This window comes from Chiloscyllium plagiosum, unplaced genomic scaffold (assembly GCF_037043375.1).
Source record: "Chiloscyllium plagiosum isolate Xiang-an unplaced genomic scaffold, Cpla_swu_hap1 HiC_scaffold_37, whole genome shotgun sequence".
In the NCBI taxonomy this organism is placed as follows: Eukaryota; Metazoa; Chordata; class Chondrichthyes; order Orectolobiformes; family Hemiscylliidae; genus Chiloscyllium; species Chiloscyllium plagiosum.
In genome coordinates this window covers 50306657-50319416 of record NW_028270175.1, presented here as the reverse complement: position 1 = coordinate 50319416, position 12760 = coordinate 50306657, and the positions used below count along the sequence as shown (strand labels likewise).

At 48.2% G+C, this 12760-nt stretch overlaps 1 long non-coding RNA gene across 9 annotated transcripts in view; it reads right to left on the bottom strand.

Annotated features, from left to right (window-relative positions):
• LOC148139813 (uncharacterized) overlaps positions 1-7471 on the bottom strand; it is an 82607-nt gene extending 75136 nt beyond the window's left edge. For 4 of the 9 annotated variants that reach the window (XR_015753377.1, XR_015753376.1, XR_015753375.1 and 1 more), the window contains exons 1-2: positions 7384-7465; positions 6146-6203 (exon numbers count right to left, since the gene is read on the bottom strand). This is a non-coding gene — a long non-coding RNA (uncharacterized LOC148139813). Of the gene's footprint in view, positions 1-6145; positions 6204-7383 lie in introns of all 9 variants that reach the window. The other 5 variants (XR_015753374.1, XR_015753378.1, XR_015753372.1 and 2 more) reach the window with 2 other exon arrangements.
• Positions 7472-12760: the final 5289 nt, after the last annotated feature.

The following is a 12760-nucleotide window of genomic DNA, read 5'->3' as shown; positions in this document are numbered from 1 at the left end:
TCACTCCTCAGCTGTCAGGCCTACTCTGTAACTGCTCCAGCCACTATATCAATCATTATCTGTCAGGCCTACTGTGTCACTGCTCCTGCACCTATGTCACTCCACATCTGTCAGGCCTACTCTGTAACTGCTCCAAAAGCTAAGCACTCCCCATTTGTTAAGCTTACACTGTAAATACTTCAGCAGCGATATCATTCCCCATCTGTCAGACTTTCTCTGTATTTTCCCCAGCCATTGTATTACACCACATCTGGCAGGCCTACTCTTTAACGGCTCCAGCAGTTGTATCACTACCTATCTGTCTCGCCTTGTCTGTAACTGTTCCTGCTGCTATATCACTCCCCATCTGTCAGGCCTACTCGGTAACTGCTCCAGCCGCAATAACGCTCCCTATCTGTCAGGACTACTCTGTAACTGCTGCAGCCGCTATGTAACTCCCCAGCTGTCAGGCCTAATCTGTAACTGCTCCAGCAACTATATCACTCGCCATCTGTCAGGCCTACTCTGTAACTTCTCCAGCTGCTATAACACTCCCCATCTGTCAGGCCTACTCTGTAACTGCTCCAACAGTTGTATCACTCCACATCTGTCAGGCATAATCGCTCCAGCAGCGATATCACTCCCCATCTGTCAGGTCTTCTCTGTAAACAGCTGAAAATGTGTTGCTGGAAAAGCGCAGCAGGTCTGGCAGCATCCAGGGAACAGGAGAATCGACGTTTCGGGCATAAGCCCTTCTTCAGGAATGAGGAAAGTTTGTCCAGCAGGCTAAGATAAAAGGTAGGGAGGAGGGACTTGGGGGAGGGGCGTCGGAAATGTGATAGGTGGAAAGAGGTCAAGGTGAGGGTGATAGGTCAAACTGGGGTGGGGGTGGAGAGGTCAGGAAGAAGATTGCAGGTTAGGAAGGCGGTGCTGAATTCGATGGATTTGACTGAGACAAGGTGGGGGGAGGGGAAATGAGGAAACTGGTGAAATCCGAGTTCAGCAACACATTTTCAGCTCTGATCTCCAGCATCTGCAGACCTCACTTTCTCCTTCTCTGTAAACACTCCAGCAACGATATCACTCCCCATCTGTCAGGCCTTCTCTGTAAACACTCGAGCAACGATATCACTCCGCATCTGTCAGGCATAATCTATAACTGCTGTAGCCGCAATATCACCACCCATCTTTCAGGCCTACTCTGTAACTACCCCAGCAGCTATATCACTCCCCATCAGTTATGATAACTCTTTAACTTCTCTAGCAGTTGCATTATTCCCATCTGTCAGGCCTACTCTCTAATTGCTCCAATAGCTATATCACTCACCATCTGAAAGGCCGACACTGTACCTGTTCCAGCCACTATATCACTACCAATCTGAAAGACCTACTCTGTAATTGCTCCAACAGCGATATGACTCCCGATCTGTCTGGCCTACTCTGTAACTGCTCCAGCAGCGATATCACACACCATCTGCCATGACTACACTGCAACTGCTCCATCAGCTGTATGACTCCCCATCTTTCAGTCCTACTGTGTAACTGCTACAGCAGCTGTATGACTCCCCATCTTGCAGTCCTACTGTGTAACTGCTACAGCTGCTATATCACTCACCATATGTCAGGCCTACTCAGCAACTGCTGCAACAGCTATATCACTCCCCATCTGTCAGGCCTACTCTGTATCTGCTACAGCCACTATCTCACTCACCATCTGTCAGGCCTACTCTGTATCTGCTACAGCCACTATATCACTCACCATCTGTCAGGCCTACTCTGTAACTGCTCCAAGAGCTATATCACACCCCATCTGAAAAGCCGACACTGTAACTTCTCCAATACCTTTTTCACACCATCTGTCAGGCATACTCTGTAACTGTTCCAGCAGCTGTATCACTCCCCATTTGTCAGGCCAACTATCGAACTGCTCCAGCAGTGATATGACTCCACATCTGTCAGGCGTAGCTGTAACTGCTCCAATCTGTAAGGCCGAGTCTGTAACTGCTCCAATATGTTTTCCACTCCCCATCTGTCAGGCATATTCTGTTACTGCTCCAGCCAGTCCAGCAATCCCCAAATGTCAGGCCTACTCTGTAACTGCTCCAGCAGCGAAATCACTCCCCATCTGTCAGGTCTACTCTGTATCTGCACCAGGAGTTATATTAATCCCCATCTGTCAGGCCTACTCTGTATCTTCTCCAATAGCTGTATCACTCCCCATCTGTCAGGCCTAATCTGTAACTGCTCCAAAACCCATATGACTCCCCATCTATGAGGGCTGTTCTGTAAATACCCCATCAGTGATATCACACCACATTTGTCAGGCCTACTATGTAATTGATCCAGCAGCTATGTCATTTCCCATCTGTCAGACATACTCTGTAACTGCTCCAGCCGCTATAAGACTCCACATCTGTCAGGCCTACACTGAATCTGCTCGAATTGCTATATCACTCCCCATCTATCATGCCTACTCTATAACTGCTCCAGACACTGTATCACTCCCATCTGTGAGGCCTACTCTATAACTGCTCCAACGGCTATGTCACTCCACATCTGTCAGGCCTACTCTGTAACTGCTCCAAAAGCTAAGCACTCCCCATTTGTTAAGCTTACATTGTAAATACTTCAGCAGCGATATCATTCCCCATCTGTCAGACTTTCTCTGTATTTTCCCCAGCCATTATATTACACCACATCTGGCAGGCCTACTCTTTAACGGCTCCAGCAGCTGTATCACTCCCTATCTGTCTCGCCTTGTCTGTAACTGTTCCTGCCGCTATATCACTCCCCATCTGTCAAGCCTACTCGGTAACTGCTCCAGACACTACATCACTCGCCATCTGTCAGGACTACTCTGTAACTGCTCCAACAGCTACATCACTCCCCATCTGTCAGGCCTAGTCTGTAACTGCTCCAGACCCTGTATCACTCCCCATCTGTCGGGCCTACTCTGTTACTGCTCCAAAAGCTAAATCACTCCCCATCCTGTTGGGCCTACTCTGTAAATACTTCAGCAGCGATATCATTCCTCATCTGTCAGGCTTTCTCTGTACCTGCCCCAGCCGTTGTATCACTCCCCATCTCTTAGGCCTACTTTTTAACGGCTCCATCAGCTGTATCACTCCCTACCTCTCAGGCCTTGTCTGTAACTGCTCCAGCAGCTATATGACTCCTCATCTGTCGGGCCTGGTCTGTAACTGCTGCAGAAGGTATATCACTTCACATCTGTCAGGCATTCACTCTCACTGCCCCAACTTTTATATCACTCCCTATCTGTCAGGCTTACTCTGTAACTGCTCCAGACGTAATATCAATCCCCAACTGTCAGGCCTACTCGGTAAATGCTCCAGCAGCGAAATCACTCCCCATCTGTCAGGCCTACACTGTATCTGCTCGAATAGTTATATCACTCCCCATCTGTCAGGCCTCCTCTGTAACTGCTCTAGCCGCTACATTAATCGCCATCTGTCAGACATAGTCTTTACCTGCTCCAGCTACTATATCACTCCCAATTTGTCAAGCCTAATCTATAACTGCTCCTGCAGTGATATCACTCCACATCTATCAGGCATACTCTGTAACTGCTCCAATCGGTATATCAGTGCCCATCTGTCAGGCATACTCTGTGTCTATTCCAGCCACGATATCACTCACTATCTCTCAGGCCTACTCTGTAACTGCTCCAGCTGTTATAGCACTCCCTATCTGCCAGGACGAGTCTGTGACTGCTCCAGCATTTGTAACACTGCCCATCCATCAGGCCTACTCCAGTCCTCACAGATTATGGAGGCCATTGTGTCAATAACTTGTTCCAGGTCATGAATTTCTCCCTATATTCGGTGTACTTCTCCAGCCACAGCAACACTCCACATCTCTATTTTCTCTTCCTCTCCCTCCAGCACCTCAAAAGCTGTCTCTTTGTCTGATTCTGCAACTCTCCTTCTGTATACCGTATTACTGTGCCTAAATATCTCCCTGTTTCTGTAACTTTCTGAGATATGTTAGTGATTTGGAGGAATGTGTAGGTTTTCTCATCAGCAAGTTTGTCGATGCTACAAAGGTGGGTGAGTTAACAGGTAGTGAGGGCGACTGTCGGAGGAAGCAGCAGAATATAGATAGATTGGAGAGTCGGGCAGAGAAATGATAGATCTAGTTCAGTCGGATAAATGTGAGGTAATGTAATTTGGAAGATGCAATTACAGAGGGGACATTACAGTAAATGGAAAAGTCCTGGAGAAACATAAAGTACAGACAGAGCTAGGAGTGCAGGTCCATTGCTTCCTCAAAGTGGCAATGCTGGTCACGAGAGTGTTCAAGAAAGGGTATTGAGTACAAGGGTTGGCAGGTCAAGTCGCAGTTGCAATAGACTTTGCTTCAGCCACATTTGGAATGCTGCCTACACTTCCGGTCACCACATTACCAAAATGATGTAGACGCTTTGGAAAAGGTGCAGAGGAGGTTCACCTGGATGTTGCCTGTTATGGAGCGTGCTAGCTGTGAAGAGAGGTTGAGTAGATTAGTCTTATTTTCATTGGAAAGGAGGATGTTGAGGGGGGACCTGATTGAGGTCTACACAATCATGAGTGGTATAGACAGGGTGGATAGCAAGAAACATTTTCCGAGTCGAGGACTTAATTACTAGGGGTCACGAGTTCAAAGTGGGAGGGGAAACGTTTACAGCACATATACTTGGAAAGTTCTTTAAGCAGAGGATGGTGGGGGCCTGGAATGCATTGCCAGCAGAGATGGTCGATGTGGGAACAGTTGCATCATTGAAGTTGTCTCTGGACAGATACATTAATGGGCAGAGGGCAAAGGGCTATAGATCGTTAGAAAATAGGCGGCAGGCTTAGATATAGGATCTGGTTCAGTGCAGTCTTGGAGGGCTGAACGACCTGTTCCTATGCTGTAATTTCTTTGTTCTTTGTTTCTTTTTCTGCTTTCTCCACTTTCTGTATTACTGTTTCTGTACACTCCTGCAAAACCAACATCACTCCTTATCTGTGTCACCTCCTCCAGTCCTGAAACTCCCTCAAAATGTGGAGACCCTATAATCCGCTCTATCTCTATCATCCTCTGACGTCTCTCCAACCCTCCTGATCTGTAGAACCCACTACCCTGGTGACTCTCATGATTCAGTTCCTACAAGACCCACTATCTATTTAACACCCTCCTGTCCTTATCACCAACCCTGTCAATGTAAGCTCCTGCAGTCTCTCCATCCATCGACCTATCTCCATCACCCTGTCCAGTTCTTACCCCTCTCTCTGTGTAAACATCACACTCCCCTACAGCCCTCCCCGCCGCAGGAATCTCCTCCAGTGTGTACAATGCTCCCTATCTGTCTCCAGACCTTATTGTAGTGCTTGTGCGTGTAAGCTTTGACAGACTCTCCAGCCTTCCTATCAATATAACCTCCAGGACCTCAGCATCCGGTATCACCAAATTTCTTCACTCACTACCGCCTTCCATGCCTCTGTTCGTTCCCCAATTCTATACAACTCTCTTAGTCTCTGTAAATAGCACCATTACATAAAATACTCCCTGTCTGTGTAAAATACACCGATCGAAAACTGAAAAGCCTCACTGCCTTTTTGATCACCTGTAGTCTCTTCAGATCTCCCTGTATCTTCGTTGACTCCATTGCCTACAGCTCATCTTATGATATGAGTCTTTAGCTCATATGTTACTCCCCATCTCTGATATTCTTCCGTCCCTGTAATTCTCATTTATTCTGCAGACCTTCCAATCCCCCTGATCGATTTAAGGTTCTTGATCCCCTGCAGCATGTTTAATACCTGTAGCAGCCTCCAATCCCTCAAAGCAACCTGTTCCTGTAACCTCCTCAAATACTACAACTCACTGCCTTTGTAATATCTTCCAACATCTACAACCCTCTCGATTTCTGTAACTTCTTCCTGAACCGCTCTCCACATCTCTGTGTAACTGATGGGAATACTGCAAACCTGGCTTCACAGCCCTTACTAACTCTCTGAACTTCTGCTGCCCTATAACCCTCAGTATCTCTGGCTCCTCCAATCCCTACAATTCCCCAAGGCTCTGAACTGATATAGCCCCTTCGAACCTCCCTACCTCAGTACACTTCTGCAGCTCCAACGAACATCCCGATCAGTGTAATGCCTACCCCTACAATCATACCTACCTCTGGATCTCCTACAGTTCCAAATACCATCCATTTCTGTGGAATCTCCAGTCCCAATCTGAAACCAAGAGATGATGGTAATAATCAGGAAAGTGTGGGAATATATGGTAAACGATGTGTCAGAAATGATAACTGCACAATTCGAAACCAGTTGAATAAGCACAGCCCGTAAGACCATCCCGATGGCACGGAGGCCGCATGGTGGCTCAGTGGTTAGCACTGCTGTCTCACAGCACCAGGGAACCGGCTTCGATTCCAGCCTTGGGCGATTGAAAGTGTGGTGATCTTACATTGTCACTGGGTCCGTGTGGGTTTCATCTAGGTGTTCCTGTTTTCTCCTACAGTCGAAGGATGTGCAGGTTCGTTAAGGTAGCCATGGGAAATTGTCCACACTATTGGGTTTCTGTGATTCTATGATCGGATATAGGAGTAGGCCACTTGGACCTTCGAGCCTACTCCACTATTCAATTATGGCTGAATTGTTTCTCAATCCCGTTCTCTCACCTAGCCCTTGTAAGCCTTGATGCCCTTGCTCATCAAAACTTATCTATCAGGCGAAAGTAAGGACCGCAGATGCTGGAGATTAGTGTCAAGAGTGTGGTGCTGGAAAAACACTGCAGGTCAGACAGCATCTGAGGAGCAGGAAAACGACGTTTCTGGCAAAAGCTCTTCATCAGCCCATTCCTGATGGAGGGCTTTTGTCCAACACGTGGATTCTCCTTCTCCACGGATGCTGCCTGACCTGCTGTGCTTTTCTAGCATCACAGTCCTGAGAAGAACCTATCTATCTCTGATTTAAATACACTGAATTACTTAGCCTCCACAGTCCCCTGTAGGCAGTGAGTTCCACAGATTCGTCACCCTCTGGGTGAATAAATTGTTCCACATCTCCATTCTAAAAGTTCATTCCTTCACTCTGATGCTGTATCTTTGGTCCTGAGTCCCTCCTAATCATGGAACCATCTTCCCCACGTCCACTCTATCCAGGTCCCTCAGTATTCTGTAAGTTTGAATCAGATTCTGCCACCGTCCCCTAAATTTCTTCGAGTGCAGACCCAGAATCTTCAACTGCTCCTCACATGATAAGCATTTCATCCGTGGGATCTTTCTGGGAAAACTGTTTCCCATACCCCCTCACATCTTTTATCCAGACTGTTAATGTATAGCATGTACAGTGTGGTCCGAACACTGTCCCCTGTGGAGCTCCACTGCTCACTAGCTGACTCCTTTATACCCACCATCTGTCTTCTGACGGTGCCAAGCATGTTGTTACGAAAGCGAAATGTCATTTCACAAACGCTGCTGGATTTCTTTTTCTGTCTGGCTGTAAAGAGAAGATTAGATAAAAGGGAGGAATGGTTTATTATGAGCTTCAGAAACCTTTCAACACTTTCCCTCCAATCACACATGTGCAATATTGCTTATCCACCTCTTCAGTGGGAATGTATAGGCATGGATTGGGAATTCTTTAACAGACAGAAAACTAAATGGGAATAAATGGATTAGTGCTAGACCTCCAACTAATCTCAAATGGATTTGATGCATTTGATGGACGGAAAAAATCTAATCTTCCACATTTGTTGGTGACACAAAATTAACAGGCAAAGTTGCTTGTATGGAGGAAGCAAAGGGGACGTGAACAGTCAGTGAATTTCCCTTTTTAATTCAATGATGGGATATGGCCATCAGTCACTCGGCCATCATTTCTTTCCCATCTGGTACTACCTGGGGAAGGTGGTGATGAGCTGCCTTCCTGACCCACTGTAATCCTTTGGGTGTAGGGACAGACTAAGTGTTGGGAGGATAGCGTGTGGCTTGGAGGGCGCCTTGGAAATGCTGGTGTTCCCGCGTACCTGGAACTCCTGTCCTTCCAGGATATAGTGGTTCCAGGTTTTCGAAGTGCTTTTGAAAGAGCCTTCCGAAGTGACCTCAGTGCTGCTTGTTGATTTTCTTAACAACTTCTTCATACATTCATTCATTCATGGACATGAGCATTGTTGGCTAAGCCAGCATTTATTGTTGATTTTGCGTTGTCCCTGAGAAGATGGTAGTGAGCTGCCTTCTTGAGAGATTGCACTAGCCCTAGCAACCGTTGTTATCTGTGTACCCTCCAGCAGGCGCTATAACATTCCTCATGTCTGTAACTACACACAGACAATGCAGCTTTGCATTTATACGTGACATACTCCTCTACCTACAACTATTACAATTGCTCACAATATTTCACCTCCTCCATTCCTGTCTGTGCCGTTGATCATTCAAATTGTTTTCATTCATATTTAAACTTCTGATCACCCTTAAACTCTTCCTTTTTTTCAATTTGTAACATCTCAGAGTCTGTATCCTTCCTTATCACTGTAACCAATGACCACACAGATTCCCTTCCTTACAGCCACTATTATTCATAGAGATTTATGTGTTAAATTCACACTTTTCACCCTGCTTATCAGTCTCACCTTGTCTAGCACCTACAAACCAACCATTTTGGAATGCTCCCATTCTGTATACCTCCTCATGTCCTGCAGATCCTTGAACACCTTCCGTACTCCAAAGATCTATATTCCAACCCCCCCCCCTCCCCCCCCCCCAGAGTTATTGCAATTCTTCTAACTCTGTAGCATTCAACAGTCTCCAGTAACCTAGAACACTTCCAGGCTGATAATCTGCATTTCTTGAAGTCTTTCTATCTCTGTCAGCAGCTCACAAAGCTCCATCAACAACAAACCACCATCTCTCTATTTCCTTTGCTTTATTAAGTACCTATAACTCTCGCTGTGTCTTCCAATAACCTGCTTTAGGCACGGAAGATCTGCCGACCTCTCCAGATAATCTGTTCCATTCCCTACAGATCGTTCAATCACTGTAACACCCTCTGCTCCCTCTAGTCCTCCTCTTTTCCACTGTCGTCCAGGCACAGCGGTGATCCCATGAGGGAACAGTGTGGAATGGGATGTTATAAATCTCAGCAGAGGATTGTGGCCTACCATCACCTTGGAGTCACAAAGGGAGAGAACCGGAGACCAAGCAGCACAGAGCGAGAGAACATAAATCAGCAGCGAGGATCGAGGCCAACTGGGACTTGGAGTTGGGATAACAGCAGAACAGAAAGCTCAAAATCAGCACCGAGTCATAGAGGGAGTGACCATGTGAGGGAGAAACTTGGAGCCGATGCTACAGAGGCAGCAAAGTGGGAGGATATAAATCAGCAATGAAGATTGAGGCTGACTCATAGCGGGGAGTCACAGAGACGGTGACCCTGTGGGGGAGTGGACTGTGAGCTGGAATTTTCCATGTACCTGGGAGTCATATAGACGGTGAACCTGTGAGGGAACAGAGTGTAGTGGGAGCTGGAGGTTTAAACCTACCTGGGTGTCACAGAGATAACTTTCTGCTGCTGGGATCTGTCTGCATTGAGTTTGAAAGAAGTGCAAGAGCCATCACAGAAAAAGCTGTAAATTCATTGGCTGATATCACACCGTTATTCGCGACTGTCTGTAAATTGCTGTAAGTCAGCAAATTTATTTTTTCAACTTTTGAAAGAAGGATTGACCTCAGAAATAAGAGCAATAAGTGAAAATCTGAACCAATATGATAAGGTAATCTCAGTAAGCCACAGTTCGATAATAGACTTAACCCTCATGCTATTTCCCTGATGTTAACGTTATACTCAGCAAAAAGTTAAGTAAGATGAGGCCAGTTGCAGTTTAGGACATGGCAACACATGTTTGACAGATGGAAAATGTGTTCTGTTACATTGGGAAGCCATAACCTCTGCTGGTGTTCCAGATGAACACTGGGTCTTGGAGCTCAGAGAGTGACAAGAGATTCTATGGGACATCTATGATGCTGAGAGTTAGGGAGATAGCACACACACAGAGCAGATCATCCTGCAGACATGACAGCCTGGAAGAAGGAAGGGAATGGAGGACAGGTCAATTGAATAGAAGCAGTCAGGGAATCCAGGAATAGTCTGATGTCGCCCTCACAATTCAGTTTCCCAGTTTGGGACGTACCTCCCACTGTACAGGAACCATTACGGCCCGACATACCTTTCACTGTACAGTAAACATCATGGCCTGACATACTTCCCACTGTATAGTAACCATCACGGCCCGACATACCTCCCACCGTACAGTAACCATCACGGCCCGACATACCTTTCACTGTACAGTAAACATCATGGCCCTACATACATCCCACTGTACAGTAACCGTCACGGTCCGACATACATCCCACTGTACAGTAACCGTCATGGGCCGAAATTTCTCCCACTACTGTAACCATCCCGGCCCGGCAAACCTCCCAATGTACAGTAACAATCATGGTAGGATATACCTCTTACTGTACAGCAAGGATCATGGCCCAACATATCTCCCACTGTTAGTAATCGTAACGGCCCGACTTACCTCCCACTGTATAATAACCATCACTGCCTGACGGAACTCCCACTGTATTATAAACATCACGGCCCGCCGTATCTTCCACTGTACCGTAACCATCAGGGACTGACATACCTCACACTCGACAGTAACCATCACGGTCTGACATACTCCCCCATGGACAGTAACCATCATGGCCCAATATAACTCCCACTGTACAATAAACATTGTGGCCATACATACCTCCCACTGTACAGTAACCGTCACGGCCTGACGTACCTCCCACAATACTGAAAACATCACGGCCCGACATACCTCCCACTGTACAGGAACCATCACGGCCAGAAATACCTCGCACTGTACAGTAACCGTCACGGCCCGACGTACCTCCCACAATACTGAAAACATCACGGCCCGACATACCTCCCACTGTACAGTAACCATTACGGGCCGACATACCTCCCACTGCACAGTAACCATTACGGGCCGACATACCTCCCACTGTACAGTAAACATAACGGCCTGACATACCTCCCATTGTATCGTAATCATCGCGGCACAACAAACCGCCCACTGTACAGTATCCAATAGGGCGCGCCATATCTCCCACTGTGCAGTAGCCGTCACGTCCTGACGTACCTCCCACTGAACAATAAGCATCACGGCCTGACATGCGACCCACTGCACAGTAGACGCCATGGCCCGACATACCTCCCACTACACAGTAACCAGCACGGCCCGGCGTACATCACACTGCAGAGTAACCAGCACGGCCCGGCGTATATCACACTGCACAGTAACCATCACGGCCCGGAGTACATCACACTGCAGAGTTACCATCACGGCCTGTCGTACATCACACTGCAGAGTAACCAGCACGGCCCGGCGTACATCACACTGCAGAGTAACCAGCACGGCCCGGCGTACATCACACTGCACAGTAACCATCACGGCCCGGAGTACATCACACTGCAGAATAACCATCACGGCCTGTCGTACATCACACTGCAGAGTAACCAGCACGGCCCGGCATACATCACACTGCAGAGTAACCAGCACGGCCCGGCGTACATCACACTGCAGAGTAACCATCACGGCCCGGAGTACATCACACTGCAGAGTTACCAGCACGGCCCGGCGTACATCACACTGCAGAGTAACCAGCACGGCCCGGCGTACATCACACTGCACAGTAACCATCACGGCCCGGAGTACATCACACTGCAGAGTAACCATCACGGCCTGTCATACATCACACTGCAGAGTAACCAGCACGGCCCGGCGTACATAACACTGCAGAGTAACCAGCACGGCCCGGCGTACATCACACTGCAGAGTAACCAGCACGGCCCGGCGTACATAACACTGCAGAGTAACCAGCACGGCCCGGCGTACATCACACTGCAGAGTAACCATCACGGCCCGGCGTACATCACACTGCACAGTAAACAGCACGGCCCGGCGTACATCACACTGCACAGTAACCAGCACAGCCCAGCGTATATCATTCTGCAGAGTAACCAGCACGGCCCAGCGTACATCACACTGCAGAGTAACCATCACGGCCCGGCGTACATCACACTGCACAGTAACCAGCACAGCCCAGCGTATATCACACTGCAGAGTAACCAGCACGGCCCGGCGTACATCACACTGCAGAGTAACCATCACGGCCCGGCGTACAGCACACAGCACAGTAACCATCACGGCCCAGAATACATCACACTGCTGAGTAACCAGCACGGCCCGGCGTACATCACACTGCAGAGTAACCATCACGGCCCGGAGTACATCACACTGCAGAGTAACCAGCACGGCCTGGCGTACATCACACTGCACAGTAACCATCACGGCCCGGCGTACATCACACTGCAGAGTAACCAGCACGGCCCGGCGTACATCACACTGCAGAGTAACCATCACGGCCTGGCGGCCATCACACTACAGAGTAACCAGCACGGCCCGGCGTACATCACACTGCAGAGTAACCATCATGGCCTGGCGGCCATCACACTACAGAGTAACCAACACGGCCCGGCGTACATCACACTGCAGAGTAACCAGCACGGACCGGCGTACATCACACTCCACAGTAAACAGCACGGCCCGGCGTACATCACACTGCACAGTAACCATCACAGCTCGGGTACATCACACTGCAGAGTAACCAGCACGGCCCGGCGTACATCACACTGCAGAGTAACCAGCACGGCCCGGCGTACATCACACTGCACAG